This window comes from Anas acuta, chromosome 3 (assembly GCF_963932015.1).
Source record: "Anas acuta chromosome 3, bAnaAcu1.1, whole genome shotgun sequence".
In the NCBI taxonomy this organism is placed as follows: Eukaryota; Metazoa; Chordata; class Aves; order Anseriformes; family Anatidae; genus Anas; species Anas acuta.
The window spans coordinates 41123960-41137501 of record NC_088981.1 but is presented as its reverse complement, the minus strand read 5'-3'; the positions used below and the strand labels follow the sequence as shown (position 1 = coordinate 41137501).

Below are 13542 nucleotides of genomic sequence, written 5' to 3'. Positions count from 1 at the left end.
CGCACGCTCCCTTCCAGATTTTTATGGATGTACAATTAAGAAAGATAGGAGTCAACAATGAACGGCCAGCCTGCCAACAAGATTTTTTTTTAGCCACAACCCAACTTCAAAGACTTCCTATTAAAAGTTATGAAGAGAAACTAAACAAAGCCTGCACAAAGCATTCAAAGGGCATAAAAATAAACACTTGTGTGGTATTTCACACTGAAAGGCCATCGACTTTTAGAGGAAGAGGGGATCCTGCACAGGAATATCATCTCCTTTCATGCCTGCCAATTCCTAAAGCTCGGCTGGGACTCTGACCATCTTTCCCTGAGACCAGGCCACGAGTGGACCTGTTCATACACCTTTTGCATAGGACCTATGTCCTATCTTCGCTTCTTGATGGCATTACAGTTTACACCAAGCTCTCAGTTTTAGCCATTCTTTTTACAGTTTATGTGAAGTGACAAGCATTAGCCAAAGGACGAGACCTAACAGTGACACAAACCAGTGAAGGAGAGTAAATATCTTCAGGAGACAATTAAAAGACCACAAGAGCTTCAGGGCTAGGGCAGTAGGAGCACTTACTCCTAAAGCAGCCAATAACACACTTTAGCTAGAAAAACGACCCAAGCATCCAGGCAGGTCCCTGAACCTCTGTCACAGGAGGAGCACCACGCTGGCAGATGCCACCACCCGCAGCCACAGCAGCTCTGTGGGCAGCTGTTTGAAACCACACCAAACTCCACTTACAGCACTCTTTCACCTGGGGGTTTACCTCTCCCGGTTCTCCACGTACTGGTCAAGGTGTTCATGTTTCAGGCACAGCCAGTAATAAACCAGACCCTGAGACATCAGAATTGTTTTTAGTACCTGAACAGGCTTAAATTCAAGGGCATGATGCTATATGCTGAGTATCTGCAATCAAATTTAACGAAAAGCCCACAGAATACATTGTTTGCTGGATTAAAAGTTAACGAGGAGTATTCCGATGCTGTACGAAACATGATTAAGGCTCTAGGAGCACTGAAGTTAGTCTCTAGCCAAGTGAGAAGCCATTGGCAGCGTGCTGAATGATTTCTGTTCCTTCCAGTGACAGGAAGAAAAGGCTTTTTTTCTCCTTTTTGTTAAGCACACACTTCTGAACATCTCTAATTGCCATTTATCACAACAGCAGCTTACTACTAAATGGTTAAATTAAACAACTCAACTTCGGAAAGCAGCAGGAGTTTTAAAGCAGGAGCGGTCCTGCAGCCGTGTGCTCCTGTCCTTTCCAGCAGTCACTTACACTCTGAGCCTATTACATTTCTGACATTGCAGATATATCCCAATTACGCAATCGTTACGAAGAAACATGAAAACAAATGCAAAAGGACAGAAACATTTCTGCAGACTGCCTAGAAAGAGAAATGCCATATTTAACATTATGGATGGAATCTGGATGCAAACTAATGGAAGCTCAATTGATTTCAGCAGAGACGAGGTTTCACTCCAACTCTTCTCTCATCGTTTCAGTGTGGTCCCTGTAAGCTGCACAGGCTGAAAGCCACAGACATGCTAAGCTTGCCGAAATGCCTTTACACACGCCGACTGTCTCCCTCTTCAAAACACAGGCAACTCTAAGGCAATACAAGCAATAGTTGCTCCTGGAAGCGCGCCATAATTTAATTCTGGTATACAGAAAATGGAAGAATATTCTGATGTTATCAGTCTTCAGTAAAGATGATCCGATTTTACATCCTTCATAAATTGTATCACTGGAGAGACAGAAAATCCTAGAGAAAAAGGCAGGCAGCAAAAAGGGGAGGATAATTGTAACATATTAAAAAAAAAAGAAAAAGCTCTATCACACAACACAGAACCTGAAACCTGCAGAAAATTTCAACTCTAGTACACAACATATCAAGTCACAGTCACATTTTTCAGCTCCCTGAACCCAGCACGAATTTCAGAGCTAGACATCCACACCAAATAAGTCAGTGCTCGCAAGTTGTGCTGGGTGTGGGCTGCAAAAACAGGACCGAATGCCAGCCGACTCCAGTTTCAGAACAAAGTTAATGGAGAGGGATAACAAAAGACTGTAGGCAAGCACACGCTGAAGGAAGCAGTCTCATTAATAGGCTGTCAAATTATTATGGCACTGATCTAAGCTGTCTCAGTATGCTGCATGGCTGCAAATCAAAATGGAATTGGATCCTATAGTTTCAACTGACTTCAAAATTTTCAGCAATGACTTTACTCAAAAAAATCTACATGTTTTTACAGATGAACTACCAGTTAGTCCGAAAAAGGAAGACTAGATAAGAAGGCAGAAGCAAAAAAACACACACACACAAACAAAAAACCACAACCAAACAACCAAAACAACAACAACAAACCAACAACTCTTCCACACTCAACTGGCTTCTGCAGGACAGAGCACTTGCAGCTACTCACAAGCAATAGCATTAGCAGATGCTGATTTGCACAGTGCTGCCAGGGACTGTAACACATCAGTTGCAGTAAGTTTACTGTTTTCAGCAATTTAAACAACTTTGTTTTGCTTTGTTGGGTGGTTGTTTGTTCTGGTTTTTGTTTGATTGGTTTTTGGTTTGGTTTGTTTGTTTGTTTTGAATAATATTTAACTCAAAGCACGCCTGCTTAGAGAAATGCATCACTACTTTTTGTTCTTCCAACACCAGTCACGTTTTAATGACACCTTATTGCCCTTTAGTCAGACAGGCTGAGACAGGGCTTTCTCAGGTGCCCGTCTTTTTGCTATCAGAACATAAGCTTTGTTTTTACCACACATAAGTCAAAATCCAAAACCAGAAGTTCTCTGTTCCCTTCCTTCCTTTCTTTCATTTTTTTTTCCTACCACTTAGCGTCAACAGAAACAAAACAGGATTTATCTTACTCAATTTTAGCTTTTTTACCGGAATGTTTTTACTGGCTTGCTTTGTAACTCAGAACTGTGAGATGATTTGCTGTGCTGTTCCTAAATCCAGCCAGCCATCACTCACATCATCTATCTCTCTCTCTCCGATTTCTCTCAGGACAGAGACAAGTACACAGTAGATCCCTCCCTGATACACTCTCTTTTGCCAACACTGACAGCACCAGGAGCCCCCGACACCTGAGCTAACTGTACGCCATCCTTTAAGTAAATGATAGCACAGACAGGCGTGATTCTCAGCTGGGCACTACTGGCATAAAACCACCACTAAGAACCCACCGGAGAGAGCGTCTTTAAAACCCAGGAGAGATCTATGAGATGGGACACAGCTGCGTTTCCCAAAGCCAGCTTCCAGGAACAGAGCTGGCTCTATCCCTACGTCTTCAGAAGCCTTAACTCAGCTGGGAGAGGAAGAGCGGTATGTCTCAGAGACCCTCGTGCTCTTGCAGGCTGCCCAGACACGAGCTTTGCTTCCATAACTCTTCGTTTAGCTACAGCTCAAGCCCCAGCTCCAGTTTTTTGGCACAGGAAATAAGCATGTGAGAAAAGAGGCACAGAACTAAAGCAGAACCAATACTTTCTAATGCCAGGCAAGGTAGCTGGGAGAATTAGCAGAGAGAAAAGGAGATAGGGAGGTAGGAAGATAGTAACTCAAACATCACATCTACCTTTTTTCCTACAGAACTTCTGAATGAGTGTCGGATGTAACGACAAAGAGAGGCAAACACTGGAAACAAGGGTTAAAAGATGCAGAATTGTAGCTATTTTGGTTAGAACAAGCTGCAAAACAGCCATGTGGATTTCAAGGGCCACCAACAATTTATATAGCTATCTCAAGGACAAATACTTCATGCTGAAAACCTCTTTATCCCAGTCCTGGATAAAACTGTATGTTTTGTACTGCACTTCAATGCTATCTTTCAATGGTAGAGGTCTCAAATCCATGCCCCACATCTGCATACAAACCCCAAAGATGGAGTTGTTAGGCAAAAACACCACCACAAAAACACTCTGACATAGGAGAGCATACAGGAATAAAATACTTGCAAAAGCAAAAAGATGGAAAGGAACCAAAATACTTAGTACACTGGTTTTATAGAAAGCGTATCAGGAAAGCTAAACACTCAAAACGGAAGAGGAAAAACAGATTAGCTGCTTTTTATTATTAACACTGGTAATTCTTCAACAGTTGCACAAATCCTTCAAAAATTATCATTCCCTTTGCAGCTGAGCTCCTTCTGCAGTGCAGTTGGAAAGGCTGGTGAGTCTCATGTGGCTGCACATTTGAGCTGTTCCCATTTCCACTCTTAAGAGAAACGAGAATGTCCTAATTCACTTTAATAAAGAACACATTGGACTTGGGGGAGGGGAAAGCAACAACGGCACTGGGAGGGGAACCGAGCAATTTCTCCACTTCAATAAAGTTTAAAAAAAAAAAACAACGAAAAAACAACAGTTGATCATCTCAGGAAAGTCTCTAGAATAAAGGGGGAGGAGAGAGGAAGACAAACAAGCAGAAACATTTTCCTCTTCTTTTGATCTAAGTTATAAGTAGAAAATGCATTCTGAGGCACTGGTAATTTAATAAAAACTTTTTTTCCTAAAACTAACAGAATTCTTGTTATTCAAGAAGAGGAGGCTACTTCCTAAATAAAGCCATTAACTCAGTTTAGTTTAAGGGAGATAAAGTTCCACGGGTCCCGTAGAAATGAGGAAGGCTGCTTCAGCGCTCCGATCATCTTTGTTGTCAGTTAAGCAACGTTATGGTTTCGAGGTACTTTGAAGGTTTTGCAGAACTGTGGCTGAAGCAAGCACAGCATTATTTCATAAAAATGGCAAACGTTAAATGATGTGCAAATATAAAATGATAAAGTAAAACTAAAATATAAAACCTTGGCTGAGGCCAAAGGGCATTTGAATTGCATATCCCAAGACTAAGTAACTAAAAAGCTTACAGAAGACAGCATTTATTAAAGGGGCTGATCACCTCTGATAAAAACACAATGTTTTTTTAATATTCACCAATACATCATTGTATATTTGATCAAAGCTGAAGCTGTCTATGAAACTTTATTTGAAATGTCTTCAGCCAATCCAGGTTTACTGACTGCTGATGTGTTAAGAAATTGTATCACCTTCTGCTGAGTCCTACATCAAGGGCAATTCTTCCACATGCTTCCTCGAAGATGAACATGTCCTATGATCTAAATTGCCCTCAATTTCATTTTCCAGTTTACTTGTATTACTTAATTGAGCAATTTTTTTTCTTCAGAAAGACCCTAGTTCTGCAGACCTGCCAAGACCCCAGCATGAAGATCACAGGGAGAGAGGTCAGGCTTTGCCCACTGCCAGACATGGGTACATTACAATGTCTAGTCAATGTCTGTTGATTTGATGAATTTGTTGATGGAATTGAGAGAGGGGGGAATATTTATGCCTTTCCACTCAAACATCAATCCATCAGCTCTTGTTCCAGCCTCAGCAGTTGGCAAACAATATTTTAGTATAAGGCGAGCACCCTTATAACGCACTTTGCCAATTTCTTCCTGACCTCTGTAGTGTTTATGTTCTGAAGCTTGTAAGGTGATTGCCTTTTTCTGTGACTGTAACTGCCGTGAAGCAGTCAGAGAACATATGCTGGGATTTGCAAAAACAGGCAAGAAGGAAACATCCTGAGACAAATAAACAATTAGGAAAAAAAAAAAAAAAAGAAAAAAAAAAACAGGCAGGAGTAGCACGTGGGAAATAGCATATGGCTAAGCTTTCAATAGGGAGGGAACAGCTATTTTGATCCAGCATCTCCCCCAAAGGAAATCACATTTTCATAAATGCAGCTGCAGGACCCTTTGAAAAGTACCTTTAAAATACATCATGTTGGTACCTAGCAATGGGACTTGATAAAACTGAGCAGCTACGCTGAACTGAGCACCACAGACTCACTTCTTTTAATTAAGGTCACGTCGACTTTGCTTGTACTAGACAATAAAGCCAAGGTAGGCCTTTAAGACCTTTAAGAAAGATGTAAAAACACGGGGATCTCCTGTGCCATACATACTGAGGTACATAAAACAGTGTTTCACAGGAAAAAGCCAACACACAATTAGCCATATTTAAGAAGTCCATCAGTAAAGCTACAGAGACTCAGAACTGCGAATTCTGGGAAATGGTCAAAAAGCACCAAGCCACATTAAACAAGCAAGCCTAGTAGAAAGTGGACTTGTGATGTTGCAACATTACCTGATTTTTGATTATTTGTAAGACTGCTGTATCTTGCCGTGCCGTCTTCTCCATAACATTTCATGCTGCTTTCATGCTGTGATTTCAAAGTGATGTATCTAAACATAAAACAAAAGAATGGAAATTCATTTTTTTCCTGCATGGTTAACTTATAAAATATTACCAACTCATCCCAAATCATCAGCAGACCTGCAAGAATGAGCATCCTATTGTTAACACAACCAAATATTAACTTCTGTTCAGTATAGTATCTTCATCCTACTCTGTTCTTCAATTCATTACTGCAGAAGACATCTATCAGCTTGGTAATTCCCTTAAAAAACAGTAAAGTACCTACTTTTCCATATTGATAGCAAGGGATTGCTTTGTTGTCAAATCTCTGGGATTAATACATTCATGGTCCTTCAAGCTACAGACTGAAATAAGAGAAAATTCATATTTTCTTCCTACTCAGCTTGGCGCCTACTGCAAAAATGAGGAATGGGTTACGTTGACTCAATAAATAAAACAAGATGTTGTGTCTCTACTGCAGAGACCGTAAAGACTCCGCAGCATCTCACGGCTCTTTGACAGAACCCGAGGGCAGGCTGGATGCTCTCACGGAGAGGAGACCTCGCTGGCAAGCGTGACACAAACAAGAGAAGGAAGGGAGGGATTAATGAAAGTCAAAGGTGTGGGAGATACAATCAGGTTGTCACCCAGTTCAGACAAGATATCTAGACGAGGCATCTTCAATTATTTAAATGAAAGCAACGTATTTGTTTTGTAGGTGCTGCTGCCAAGACGGCTTTTAGGGAAGGCCCTGAATGAGGCCAGCCTGGAAACCAAAGGTGCGATTTCACCGCTCACTGATGTCAATGGGAAACTTTCCATTCGCATCAGGCCCTGCTAGGAGGTTTTGGAAAGTCACTCGAGCCGTAAGAGGTAACTATATGAACGGTGGCTCGCAGGAGAAGGGCACAGGTGACCCCATGAGCTCAACCAGCATCTTCCTCCTCTCGCCCACTGGCTGCTTGTCACCTTCCCATCAGACAGGCCTGCTGAAGGCGCTCTCTGAATATCTCTGGTGATGGGTCCCAGGCTCTGTGACACGACTGCACGCAGCAAGAAACAAAACCCCCAGAAGCAGCAGGTCCTTCCCTCACCCCCCACAGCAGGGGAAACCAACACAAGTGGCTCCCTCACCTGGCCCAGCACCAACCCCAGTGTCCCACCTCACGCCCCCCCCAAAGCCAAAGGAAAGTGGAGGTTCACGGCACAACCCCAACACACCTGACCAAAACACACACTGCAGGAGATAACAGAGCTCCTCGTGAAGCCTCACCAGCCCCCAAGGTGATTCTTTTACAGAACCCCTCAGCTGACAGTAAATGCTGAGAGCCTCGCACAGGGACACATGGGTTTTCTTGGAGACAAGCGAGTTCTCACATACGAAGTTACTGAGTCACAGTACCCGCAATTTGTGCATGCCCAGATCTCATTCTGGATGTGAGCTGAAAGGCTGCAGATGTCCCAGAAAGCACACCATTCCTTACCTGCTTGCATCCTTATCTGCTGACGGCTTTTCTCAGGGAAGCCCACCTTTTGAGAGTAACATCTTTAATAAATCTGCTTGTATGTTGACATAAGACTTTTTTTTAAGCTGCATCTACTTTATGTTTTAGCCAACTTCTTTTTTTATCCTGGTCTTCAACACCTGTAGATGCACGATGAGTCTCAGAGAGGACTGACTGCTATCGCCTGTGTTTGTAACAAGAAATATTCGGAAGTGGATGGAAAACCCAAGGTTAACTTTAGTGGAGACAAAAGGGAAAGCTTTTTTTTTTTTTTCAGCTCAACACGGCTGTTTAGAACTTGCCAAGATCTTTTTAAACATCATTAAAAAATAACTGCTTTATCATTAGCAGTGACCACAGTCACAGTACACGCTTCGGCTTGATTTTAGTTTATCCATCTGCTCTGGAACAACGAGCGCTTGTACTGAACCTAAAAATGCCAAAGTGTTCTGCAGACAGACCATCCCTGGCAGCTTCCTGCAGAGACCAGCCCTATGGACGGTGGGAAAAGCAACAACAGGAATGCCCGAGAAAACCCTTTCCTTATTATTTTTTTTTTCTTTTGGCTTCTTTTCCCACTACACCCCCTTTTTGCTCATTTATGTTCATTTATGCCGCTGAGTCACTCACATTCATCAGCAGAGCTACAAGAATACCCACACGCAGTTGTATTTAAATTAGCAGGCACGTGCAAAGCTCTTCTGCATAACACCACAGGTAAAGAACAAAACTTTGGACATTTCAGAGCCAGAAATGGTGAACTAATGACTGATAAATATTAAAAATAGTCTCAATATTAATTAATGCAGGACCAACCCAAACAAATTCACAAATAACATTTTAATTCCTTGACAATAGCTTTCATTAAATTTTCATCATCTCGTTTTTGAAGTTGATTAAAAAGCAGTGTAAATTAGTATTCCTTCACCATATTCTTCAGTTTTGTTCCTATCCCAGCCCCTCGATTCCAGCTATAACCTAAGCACAGTAAGGAGAAGAGAAGCAAAGTCTTCAGCAACATTTACAAATGAAGAGCTAAGTCAGAGATCAGCTATCCCATACACACAATATAAATTCTCATTCTTCTCTCTTCATTAGGATTGATGACACTGCTGGAAAATAAGGAGCTCTTAATACCTTTTATGGCAATGTAAAGCACCAACGAATTAGCACAGAGAGAATGCAACTAAATCAATTTTTCATCTCAAGATAGTAATGAAGGCAATTTCTTGAACCTGACTACGCTTATAACATATTGATCAGCAAAGCTCCGCGCTGAAAGTTACACTAGGTATTTTCCAGGGATAAAATGGAAGATGGCAGTAAACTGTAGACAAAACACCAAAGGCCAGGGAACTGCCAGGGAGCTACCCGCAGTTAGACCAGCCATGTTAAACCCCAGAAACCCAAAGCTTCCACCTGCCTGCAAGTTACTGAGAAACATCGCAGGAAGACAACTGACAAGGGCTAAATCAGTGGGTGCTAAACCCTTTGCACAACAGACTTAAGGAGAAGCAAAAAGACACACAGGTTATCTAGAAGGGATCACACAAACACCAGCAAACCCCTTGCAGCAGTGCCCTGCGGTGGCAACTCTGGGCCGCCAGTTTTGCTGCAAACCTCCACTCCCCTCAGCTACACGCCCCAAGTCAAGAGCCTTCAGAGAGATCTTCCAGCCTGCTGTGACTACATGGTGCTCCAGGACACTGGCCCCCTCCTGAACTTCTGCTGCTGCTCTGAGGCCCAACAGCAGGTTAGGACAAGATGAAGCTCTGTCCAGAAGAAGACGCTACACAGCCCCACCATGATGAGCGGTGGCACCAAGGCAAAGCCAGGCAAATACACTGCACTCTACTTGTCTTTGTCCAGCACAGGCCACGTGCTTCCAAAAATAATGCTACAGCTGCTATTGCTTGGCAGATTTTAGACATAAAAAGAGCAAGACAGATCAAAGATGAGGGTACACATACCCTCTATCAAAGTAAAATGAATCCAACGACACAGGACACACAACCTTAACAACAACAATATTTACTTGAACAAGATGGACTTTTATATCATTTGGCATCAGGAACTTAACTGACTTGCAATTGGGAACTCAGACTTCCCACACACCATCAGAGCATCCAAAGTGTGACCCTACAAGAACACAACTCATTTGTGATTCTCTTCTCCTCCTGCCCAGTGGCAGCCAAACTCACCATACACAGATACCAGCTGATAACCTTCCTGCAAATTGAACAAACCTCTTCTAACCCAATGAGACACAAGAGTTTTCTCCACTCTGTTTGCCATTATTTCTGTTACAAGGTTGACCAAGAGCATCCTTTTATCTGAATTGGTCCATCGTAATTAAACAGTATTTAAATTATTTTTTGGAAGGGAAATTAAGCCACCTTAAGGTATGAAGCGGATGAACAACAACTGAACATAACCGTAACAACTAATACCAATATAGGCAACAACATCAAGTGGCAAAACCAGCAACAAAATGTTGAAAGCACCAGAACTATTGTCATCCATTAAATTGGCTTGCTTAACTACTGCAGAAGAACACAGTCTCTATTCCAGTCTTTCTGGCATTCAGCTTTCTGACTGCACCTTATTTCCTAGAAAAGCCCTCTAGAAATTTAAATTCTCTTCTGAGGGCAGGATTCTTCTTGCATGCAATTATTTTTTTTTGACATGCTCATTTCTACAACTTCTAAATGCTCCAACAATATTGCATTAAGAGATTTGCTGTGGAAATGAATGTAGACAAATGGCACATCTTACAGATGAGATGCTCTAGTACAGATAGTTATGAATTCCAAAACGAAGTAGTTTTCCACATGTAGGATCCAGCACTTCAGAGAACAGATACTGCACTGCGCTAGATTATATTCACTAGATTATAGATCAAGCGGTTTTGATTTGAGCTTGAGGCATCGAGTTAGATGCTTCCCAGTCACACAAAAACAGATGACCAAGTTGAAACCTGGGAAGAGACCACCACAGATGTAGCAGATGCCTGCCCAGGAGATGCCCATTTTCAATGAGCACATTACATGGCAGCTCTGTGGCACTGGCTCAGTTCCCCTGGACAGGGTTCAGCTCATCCTGTCCAGGAGAAAATATTCTTTACTGCCATTTCTTGCATCTCTCACCACATAACTTCAAACACCTGCTGCAAATGAACTGGAGATCCAACACAGCTTTCTTCTACACATGTTTAATCTGTCTTCTCAGCAAGTCCATCATATGCACCAAGCTGGGCAGCAATGTTGTAAGGAAAAAACCAATTCAGTTTACAGATACCTCAAAAAGTACATTTATGTAAAACAAGTCTAAAATGACGTTATAAAAGCGTATTTTCATTCTGGTGTTTAATCTTGAGAGTGTCTTTATATCTTCTTACCTATGTGGTGTCACTTAAAAAGAATATTCCATTATGAGGTGTTGTCTAAAAGTTATAATGGTTCTTCAGTCAGTAACACGGCCTCAACACAGAGCAGTCAAGGTGAACAAAACAAAATTATACCAGTAATAGGCTGTCATCTGCTGGGGGATGGAGTGCTGGCACAATGCTCACGAGTTTGACAGGCATTTGCTGACAGCAGAATCTCAGATCCTGACACTCCTGTTTCCATCCCCTCCTTGGAAGTGTGTTTCAGTAGGCAGAGGATTGCCTGCCTATTTCTACAGCTCCTGTGTTTGGCTGCTTCCTTCCTGTCCATCCATTCCCCAGTCCTTTCTGCAAAAGTGATCCTGCGTCCAAGGTCCATGTTCTTCCTCCTCTCTCAGAGCAGGCTTCACTCCTCCGGCACACAGCGAGGCTGCCCTCCTCAGCCTCACCTCAGCTCTCTTCTGTCCTCCTGCAAGCTCATTTCTTCTCCTCTCCACACGCCAAAAACCCACAAGAGCCCAGAAAGGCTGTGTAGGAATGCAAGTGCCATCACCGTACTAGTAAGGTAAAGACAATGAAAAATACCTAATCCAAAACCCCAAATCCCTAGTACTCTCATGCTCGTTTTGCCCAGGGCTCTTTAGTCTCCTGGAAAGGACAGCAGATGCTCACTCTCCATTCCATTCTTCTTGTCATTCATGGCTTCTGCAGGTCTCCTAATCAGACATGTTCCAAACTGAGGTCCCCTACTAGGTTTTGTGACTCCATACTTGAGATTTTCCTTCTTTACCCTTCTTTACAACGTTTGTGGAGTAGGGGAGGTGAGAGGCAAGGTGAGGAGTTACCAGAACCGCACACAGTATTTAAGACAGGTGAACATCACACATTTACACAGAGGCACATTTACGCTTTCTGTTTTGTTTTCTATTCCTCCACAAATGAGTCCTGGCACCTATTTTACCGATAATTACACTGCCATTTTTACAGAACTACTGTAAGTACAAAACCTCTCCAGAGCAGTAACACCTGGTGCAGAACTCATCACGGCGTACGGAGAGCTGTGACCCCCCTTCCTCCCACACACATTACTTTCATTTATCTGCGAGCAATTTCCTCTGGCTTTTTATCATCCAATCACTCAGTACAAGGAGTTCTCCCGCAACACATTTCTGTCAGCCCTTCTTTTCGTTATTCTTAATACCCTAAGCCTACACTCTCGCAAAGATTTCAGTTCCTTACTTAAGCTACGAGGCGACTGAAACTGTTCAAACAAATCATCGCCAAGAACGATGTCAGTAAACAACCCCGCTTCCCTGAAAAACCCTTAAACTACACTTTCCCTTCGCAAAATTACTGGAAAACAACCACTCTCCTAAATGAAATTCCCCCATCGCTCAAAATAAAAGATACATCATCCAGCAGGCACTCCCTGTAACAAGCCTTAGCCCTCCTTCTTTCACTTTGACAGACTCAAGAGCCCCACAGCCGAAGGCCTGGAGCTATCACGCCAGGCCGCCGCGCCATCTCTGCCCTGCGAGGCCGGAGCAGGAGGCCCAGCGCCGAGGAAGGAGGGCTGGCGGGCCCCAAAGGAAGCCAAACAAACACGCAGACAAACCTACAAGTCTACCAGGCACTGCTCGGTTCCAGCGCTTCCATGCAGAAGGTGGAAGGAGGAGAAAAATCCCACCCCTTTGCAGGCAGACTCCTATGCAGTGCCAAGAATATTTTGAAAGACAAGATGTATAATAACTTTTTAACTGAATATTCATTTCTGAATTGAAGGGAAACATCTTAAGGGCGAGTGGGCGTAAGGAACGATCTCTCCTCAGAACCGTCGCACTATTTATTGAAGGCTGCGAATACCCACAAGAATTCAGCTTTGGCCTTCGTACTGTACACTAACAAGCTGGGTTTACTGACATTCACATCACATATGGAGCTCTGCTTCAAATGATCCCTTTGAAAGGGACAATTAAATCAGACAACTGGAGATTGAACAACCAACAGAGCTAATTAAATTCTTAAGTCCTGTTTGTGTATTTACCCAAATCTTCCTCTCCGTTCCTGCTGAGAAGTGCAATGGGTTGGCTTGGGAGGTTGAGGGAACAAAAGTCTGCTTTTTTTTTTCCTCCATAGTTACAGATCTGTTTGCAACAAAACTCTAGGCACTAAATCAATGCAGCCAGTGGTGGAATTCATCTTATTGTGACAGAAATATTCCATTTTCCCTAGCTTACATTTTAAATTGCTTTCTGATATACCAGGTTATTATTTTTTAGCCCCTTCGGTTCCTCACATAATTAAATGCCATGCCATTCAACTTTTAGAATTACTTTTACCATTTTCAGAGGCACATTGACACTCAGGAGCTTTCTCAGCTTTGCGTGATGAATTTATTCCCCACAAGTATTAGCTCCACGAAGTATCTTTTTCTTCATTACATTCAA

The 13542-nt window shown here is 42.6% G+C and overlaps 1 protein-coding gene across 7 annotated transcripts in view; it reads right to left on the bottom strand.

The window, feature by feature from the left end:
• TRERF1 (transcriptional regulating factor 1) overlaps nucleotides 1-13542 on the bottom strand; it is a 101370-nt gene that overhangs the window by 26370 nt on the left and 61458 nt on the right. For all 7 annotated transcript variants that reach the window (XM_068676768.1, XM_068676766.1, XM_068676762.1 and 4 more), the window contains exon 3: nucleotides 6155-6252. The gene's annotated coding sequence lies outside the window, so the exon portion shown is untranslated. The remainder of the gene's footprint in view (nucleotides 1-6154; nucleotides 6253-13542) is intronic.